Raw genomic sequence first — 9,000 nt, forward strand, 5'->3', positions numbered from 1 at the left:
TTACCTTCGACATCTCATATCTAATACCAGAATTTCAATCGGTATCGCAGCAGGCATCCTGCTCTGGTTCTGGGTGAGATATAGGGACAACACTTTCTGGTACAATGGAGAGAGATGAAGGATCTATTCATAGGCCACCAATTTTGGATGGATTTAACTATGACTACTGGAAACCTAGAATGGTAGCTTTCCTAAAAACTCTTGATAATAAGGCTTGGAAGACTGTGTTAACAGACTGGGAATATCCAGTAATTACTAAGGAAGGAGAAGCCACTGCTGATAAGAAGCCTGAAGAACAATGGTCCAAGGAGGAGGATGACCTAGCCCTTGGAAATTCTAAAGCATTGAATGCCATCTTCAATGGAGTAGACAAGAACATCTTCAGATTAGTAAACAACTATGAAGTGGCTAAAGATGCTTGGGACATTCTCAAAACCACTCATGAAGGCACCTCTAGAGTGAAAATGTCTAGACTACAGCTGCTCACCACCAAGTTTGAAAACTTAAGGATGAAAGAAGATGAAAATATTCATGAATTTCACATGAGTATCCTTGAAATTGCCAATGCCTCTGGAGCTTTGGGAGAGAAGATGTCAGATGAAAAGTTAGTAAGGAAAATACTTAGATCACTCCCTAAGAGATTTGCTATGAAAGTAACAGCCATAGAAGAATCTCAAGACATTTCAAATATGAGAGTTGATGAGCTAATTGGATCCCTCCAAACATTTGAGATGGGAATATGTGATGGATCGGAAAAGAAAGCCAAGAGCATAGCCTTCATGTCAAACACTAAAGAGGAAGATGATGAAGGTGGTCAAGATATTGATGAAGATCTGGCAAAAGAGGTAACAATGCTGGGAAGACAGTTCAACAGACTTATGAAAAAGATTGATGTGAGATCTAATGTCAAGAACGTCGCATCTGACATCAGTAAATCCAACAGTTTTGGTAGAAGAACAAGGTCTGAAGAAAAGCCCAAAGAAGTTCAGTGTTATGAGTGTAATGGGTATGGTCATATTAAAACGGAATGTGGGACCTACCTCAAGAAACAAAAGAGGAGTCTTGCTGCCTCTTGGTCTGATGGAAGTGAAACAGAAGAAGGTGCAAATCATGTGACTGCATTGACAGGAAGGTGGGGTTCTGATGAAGAGTCAAGTGATGATGAAGTAACCTTTGAAGAGTTGGCCTCTACCTATAAAGAGTTGTGCCACAAAAGTGCAGGAGTGTGCAGACAAGTTGAAAGCCAGAAGAAAGTGATAGCTCAGTTAGAAAATGAAAAGGAAGAATATGTGGAAACCATCTCCAAGTTGAAGACTGAAGCAGTACTCTTAAATTCCAAACTAGATGAGATGACCAAGTATGAAAGAATGCTTAACAACGGATCTGACATTTTAGACAAGATTCTCCAGACTTGTCAAATAACAGGGGACAAATCTGGCATTGGATTCAATGAATCTAAGGCTGAGTGCAGTTACACTGGTTGCAAACCAAAATCCAAACCTAAGTGTAGCCATGTTAAAAACAAACCTGAGATGTCACATCATATGTCACAACATCAGAAGGGAATACAGCAGAAAGGGAAGCATCAAAGATGGAGATGCCATTACTATGGAAAATTTGGCCACCTGAAGCCCTTCTGCTATAAGCTATATGGTTATCCTAGCCATGATAAGACTCAATGTCAATCAAGACCCAAACCTCACAGGCCTGTCAACAAAAAGCAATGGGTTCATAAGACAAATGTTACAAGTCTAATAACTCACACATCCTTCAGAGTTTCAGCCAAAGAAGATTGGTATTTTGACAGTGGTTGTTCTAGACACATGACTGGAAATAAAAACCTGCTAACTGACCTTCATCCTCATGCCATGAGTTATGCTACCTTTGGTGATGGAGCAAAGGGTGAAATCAAGGGAATGGGTAAGCTGGATTGCCTTGGAGTTCCTGACCTTGACAATGTCCTACTTGTTAAGGGATTAACTGATAATCTAATAAGCATCAGTCAACTGTGTGATCAAGGTCTGAATGTAAACTTCACAAAGACTGAATGTCTGATTACTAACAAGGAAAATGAAGTGATCATGAAAGGAGTTAGGTCCAAAGACAACTGCTACATGTGGAGTTCTCAAGAAACTGGTTACTCTTCAATGTGTACCTTAGCCAAAGAGGAAGAAGTGAAGATATGGCATCAAAGATTGGGCCACCTGCATTTGAAAGGTATGAAGAGGATCATATCCGTTGAAGCTGTTAGAGGAATTCCCAACTTAAAGATTGATGAAGGAAAAATCTGTGGAGAATGTCAGATTGGAAAACAGACAAGGATGTCACACCAGAAGCTCAGACATGACACCACTACCAAAGTTTTGGAACTCCTTCATATGGACTTGATGGGACCCATGCAAGTAGAAATCCTTGGTGGGAAGAAGTATGCATATGTGGTGGTGGATGATTTCTCCAGATACACCTGGATCAATTTCATAAGAGAAAAATCTGACGTGTTTAAAGTCTTCAAGGAGCTTTGTCTAAAACTACAAAGAGAAAAGGAAAGCCCTGTCATCAAAATTAGAAGTGATCATGGGAAGGAATTTGAGAACAGCAAATTTGCTGAATTCTGCTCTTCAGAAGGAATTCATCATGAGTTCTTATCTCCCATTACTCCCCAGCAAAATGGTGTGGTGGAAAGAAAAAATAGAACTCTTCAAGAATCAGCCATAGATATGATTCATGATAAGAATTGCCCTACCATTTTTGGGCTGAAGCCATGAACACAACCTGCTATGTTCACAACAGAGTGACATTGAAGAAAGGGACTCCCACAACCATATATGAAGTCTGGAAAGGAAGAAGACCTACAGTCAAATACTTCCATGTATTTGGTAGTAAATGTTATATCTTGGCTGATCGTAAGCAAAGAAGGAAGATGGATCCCAAAAGTGATGAGGGAATATTTCTGGGCTATTCTACAAACAGCAGAGCTTACAGGGTCTTTAATTCCAGAACTAATTTATTGATGGAATCCATTAATGTTATGGTAGATGACCAACAGACTGATGTCACAGACGATGTCGAGACATCTCTGAATGATTCCCCAGCTGACTTCTCAGACAAAAATAAGGAAAATGAACCTCCTCAAGCTGAACCTGAAGATGACAAATTCAACAAGGGACCCTCTATCAGAATTCAGAAGGATCGTCCCAAAGATCTTATTATAGGAGATCCAAATAAAGGGGTTATTACTAGATCAAGGGAAGTGATCTCACATGGTTGCTTTGTGTCAAAGATTGAACCTAGGAATGTCAAAGAAGCCTTGACTGATGAGTTCTGGATCAATGCCATGCAGGAGGAGTTAGGTCAATTCAAGAGGAATGAAGTATAGGAACTGGTTCCTAGACCTGAAGGAGTAAATGTCATAGGTACAAAGTGGGTATATAAGAATAAATCTGATGAACAAGGGGTTGTTACTAAAAACAAAGCAAGATTAGTAGCTCAAGGATATACTCAAGTTAAAGGGGTGGACTTTGATGAAACATTTGCTCCTGTAGCTCGCCTTGAGTCCATTAGATTATTGCTTGGAGTGGCGTGTATTCTGAAATTCAAACTGTTCCAAGTGGATGTAAAAAGTGCCTTCTTGAATGGCTACTTAAATGAAGAAGTATATGTTGAACAGCCTAAAGGATTCACAGATCCAAATCTTCCCCAACATGTGTACAGATTGAAGAAAGCCATATATGGGCTGAAGCAAGCTCTCAGGGCTTGGTATGAGAGACTCACAGTATTCCTCACTGACAATGGTTACAGGAAAAGAGGTATTGACAAAACTCTATTTATGAAGAATGAAGGAGGGAAGCTCATGGTGGCACAAATATATGTAGATGACATTGTATTTGGTGGGATGTCGGATCAGATGGTTGAACATTTTGTTAGACAAATGCAGTCTGAGTTTGAGATGAGCCTTGTTGGAGAACTGACATACTTTCTTGGGCTACAAGTCAAGCAGATGGAAGACTTTATCTTTCTATCCTAAAGCAAGTATGCCAAGAACATTGTTAAGAAGTTTGGCATGGAGAATGCAAGCCATAAAAGGACTCCTGCTCCTACACATGTGAAAATCTCCAAAGATGAAAATGGTGTCAGTGTAGATCAAAGTCTATACAGAAGTATGACAGGTAGTCTACTATATCTCACAGCAAGCAGACCTAACATTGCATTTGCTGTTGGTGTTTGTGCTAGATATCAAGCTGAACCAAAAGTCAGTCACATAAACCAAGTGAAGAGAACCTCTGCTAGGGCAAAGAAATTTCTTTCAAAAGTTCAACAACATGTCTCAACATCCCTCATCTTCAGGATTAAAACCCACCCATCATGCAAGGACTCCCTTCATGGAGTTTCTAGATGAAGACGTGCTGGATGTTACTCCTCTCTGTGTGATACCAGGTGACGCCCCAGGTCCTTCTTCCATGGCTGGAAGTAAGCAAGGTAACATTCCTGATAAATCTCCTCATCAAGATGACATGTAATATGCTGATCGTGCCATTAAGAACCTAGTAACTAGGATTCTAAAAGAAGGGCATGCATTCAAGGGTGTTTCTACCCCTCTGTCTAGAAGGGACCCCTCACCTGAGGTGGAACCCCAAGCTGAGAAAGATGATGACTCATCTAGATCAGAGAAAGAAGGGGCTGCTGAAGGATTATGCTCTCTAGGTAAAACCCTGCCTAGTAAGAAACCAGTAGATGGTTCTCATGAGCCTGCTGAGAATGTTATTAATCTGGAGGAAGAGAGTTCAGAGGAAGAGGATGACACCTTGCTTCATCATGTAAAACCAAGTGCTGCTAGGAAATTGAAGACCAGAAAAGGGAAGATTGTGGCTAAAATGATGACAGCCAGGACTAGTAAGAAGACTGCTGGTGTAGGACCCTCCAAATCATGGAGCAAAGTGGAGGTTAGGAAGAGGAAAGTTAGAGAGAGTTATGACTCTGAAGAGGATGTCGAAGACGATGTCCCAGACATCTCCCTTGCTAAAAGGCAGACTGTTAAAAAGTCCCTAGGAAAAGTTGCAGCTGTGCACTTAGATAACATATTTTTTCATTTAGAATATGGTGCTTCCAAATGGAAGTTTGTCATTCAAAGGAGGGTAGCTGTTGAAAGAGAGCTGGGAAAAGAGGTTGTTGAGGTGAAGGAAGTCATGGAATTGATTAAGGCTGCTGGACTGATGAAGACAGTTGTTGGTTTACCCCAATGTTATGAGGGGTTAGTAAAAGAATTTGTTGTGAATATCCCTGAGGATATTTCTGAAAAGAGCAGCAGGGAATTCTGCAAGGTGTTTATAAGAGGTAAATGCGTGAGATTCTCCCCAACCATAATTAACAAGTTCCTAGGGAAAGGAACTGATGGATGAGTGGATTTAGAGACTACAGACAATGAGGTCTGTAGGACTATTACAGTTGGCCAAGTTAAGGAATGGCCTAGTAGGAATCACCTATCAACTGGCAAGCTAACTGTCAAATATGTCATCTTGCACAAGATTGGTTCAACCAACTGGGTTCCTACTAATCATATCTCAACCATCTCCATTGGTCTTGGAAGAATCATTCATGATATTGGAACCAGGATAAACTTTAACTTTGGAAGGTTTATGTTTGATCAAATTGTCAGACATGCCTCCACAAATGCAGTGAAGATGCCCATTGCCTTCTTATCCATCATTTGTGGTATTATCTTGAGCCAGCAACTAGGCATTCTTAATACAAGTGACATTCCAAGCAGAAGAAAGCTCACACTATCCATTCACTACAAGCTGTTTGAGGGAAGTCATGTCAATGATGTTGTCATGACATCTGCCAGAAAGGAGCCTGTATCTCAAGGTAGCTTGATTGATCAAATTAAAGGAAACCTGCAAGGAACTGGATAATGGTATAAGGGTTGCCAAGGCAAGAAAAGAGGCTTTGGAGGTTCTTATTAGTAGCCTAGAGAAGGAAAATATGGAGAAGGCTGATGAGACCAAAGATTCAGATGCCAATACCTCAAGTGAGAGGTCTAATGCTCAATCTAGTGGCAACTCTGATTCTGAAGGTGAAGATGATACTTCTTCCTCAGAGTAAGTGGTAATGGTTTTCCATGTTTCTGAAGACTGTTCTGGTGTGGCTGTTGTGTGTGCTGTTATGGAAGTTGGTCCCCCTGTTGTTTGGATGCTGAAGTGTTTATTTTTATTTTTTGAAATATGTGTAATTTGTGGCAGTCCTTATTGATGCCTTTATGTAATATTTTGGGCTCTTAATGAGTTCCATGGATTTTTCATTATCTCAGCTATCACAGTTGTGTATGATGATGGTTTGTATCTCCTAACAATTATGTTTTAACATTTTTAATGTTATAACATCTGCTGTGACATTCTCTACTAGGCTAATTGACATTTATTTTGTCTAATTAGTCACCTTTGGTCAATTTTGACTAAAAAGGGGGAGACGTGTTTATATGGGAGTAGTTAAAGATGTGGAGCTGTGTGGAGATGTATGTGCGAGTGTAGTTGAACTGATGAACAACTATTATTGGAGGAGATGTGTTTGTTGTAAGATAGAATGTTGTTCTGTTTATAGATGTCAAAGGGGATGTTTTATATGGTGCATAGGTGTTGTGGTTACAGGTGTTGTTATTATCAAAGGAGATGTATGTGGTGCACAAATTTAAGGGGAGAAGAAGTACCCTTGTGCATTTGCGTGTCTTACTAGTTGCATCTATAACTAGAAATTTTGTTTATGTTACACAGATTTAGGGGGAGAAGAAGTACCCTTGTGCATGTGTGTATTACTAGTAGCTATAACTAGTAATTGTGTTTGCTTCTGCTGCTGTTTAAACTGTTGTTTAACTGCTGATAGTTTTTCTCTTGTGAACAAATTGGACAGATATATGTTTTAGCCAAAATTTGCCAAAGGGGGAGTTTGTTGGTTCTAAGTGTTGGCAGCAATTTTGGTAAAACAAAGAGTGTTCACAAGATGTTATGTGTGATGTCTTAACATAAGATATCCTATGTACCTGCTGGAGTTTAAATGGAAAACATAATTATGCAGGATTGTTTCAAAATGTCATACAAGATGTCATGACATTTGATATTATGTAGCTGCTGGAAATTATAAAAAGAATTATGGAGTTATGCAGGATTGTTCCAGGATGTCAAACCCGATGTCATGACATCCTGTACACAGAACATTCAGTATGAATGTCTGGTGTTTTGTGATTGCGCATTTAATGGAAATCTGTGTATGATTGAAGATCTGATTTGCAGGCGCATTCAATCATTGATTACAACCTGATTTTTTTATTTTCCAAGGAGATCTAACCAGCTGTCATGAGAAGATTTAATTGGAAAATAGTTTAGGGTTTTCAAGATGTCCAAGCCCAGCTGAATGCTTCTATAAATAGGACATGGAAAACCTGATTTGATACACAACCAATACTGAGCGAAATACTGAGAGAGAGAGAGAGAGCTAAAGTTTGTGTCTTGTTTAGTCGTGAGACTTGTAAGCCATTCAAGTCATCCTTAGATGATTAAATTGGTCTGATTTGTGGTTGTAATCTGTCACTCAAAGCTTGTAAGCAAGGGTGTGTGTCTACTTGATCAAAGTTGTTAAGCAAGATCAAGTGTGTGTCTACTTGATTGAAATTGTGAAGTAAAATCAAGTGTGTGTTATTGAAAAGTGTTTTCTTTTCTCAAGGAATTGTTGTTTAAAATCACAGGTGTGATTGTAGGGAAGTGAGTGGGTTCTCATATCTAAGAGTGCTTAGGTAGAAATTGCACGGGTAGAGATTAGGTGAGAAAGACTGTAACTTGTTGAAGTGTACGGAGAGTCTTTGAACTGATTCTATTTTAGTGAATTTCCTTCCTGACTTGGTAGCCCCCAGATGTAGGTGAGTTGGACCGAACTGGGTTAACAATTGCTTGTGTCTCTTGCATTACTACTCTTTATCTTTATCTTATTTTCATAACTCAGATATTAGTGTCGTGACATTACCTTTACATCTCATATCTGATACCAGAATTTCAATGGTCTTATGATGTTTGGCTTTATGTTTAGGTCTTGGTCAAGGTTGATTTGACTTTTGTTGAATCAAAACCATTGGATTTAGGGGATTTATGAAATGTACATTTCATCTCCCAAAATTAATGGATGGTTTTGATTTGATGAAAGTCCTCCCATGATCAATTTGTGTTTCTATCTTCCCCTCCCTCTTCATCTTCATCCCTATTCTTCCCAATTCCCTCATTTGACCAATGAAATCTCTAATATCTAAAGGCTAATTGATTCACCAATGACCTTGTGTCAGATGAATCAATACAAGTATGATTGAGATAGGTCTCTCCCTCTTGATCTTTTCTTTTAGTGTGTGGTATGTTTTAGGAGTTTGGTTCTTCATACCAAATCTCTAACATGCATTAACACCTAATTTTTTATTGCCCGACCTCAAATAGTTGTGACTTCTATATAAGTCTAATTACGATTGCTTAACATAGAGCTAAACTTGACCCTCAAGACATATTATTCTAGTAAGTGAGATTGTAAGTCTCTCATTCTTCATGGTATTGTGTGGAGACTTGACCTTTTTTCCTTTCATGGGAGCTAGTGGCATACTTGTTGAATTATCCAAGTTGGAGCCCTTCTCATGGAAGATGTCTTAGTTTAAGGATTCATACTTGTGAATGAATGGTTGAGTGTTTTCCAAAGAATGACTTAATCAATTAAAAATCACCACTAACAATTGACTAACTTTTGACTAAAATTTGATTAACTTTTATTAATGTTTCTTTATTTTCGAGTCATTTACTTTATGCAATTTAAATTTCAGTCATTTATCATTCATTGTCATTTACATTTCATTTAACTTGTTTATGTTTATGTCATTTCCACTTTGCTCGTTTGAGCCATATCTTGTGTTTAAATATATTGTTTGTGTGTTTTGGTTTTGTTTGTGCTCTTAGAACCTTAAAATACTTAATAACAAGAAAA

Source organism: Lathyrus oleraceus, chromosome 5 (assembly GCF_024323335.1).
Source record: "Lathyrus oleraceus cultivar Zhongwan6 chromosome 5, CAAS_Psat_ZW6_1.0, whole genome shotgun sequence".
NCBI lineage: Eukaryota > Viridiplantae > Streptophyta > Magnoliopsida > Fabales > Fabaceae > Lathyrus > Lathyrus oleraceus.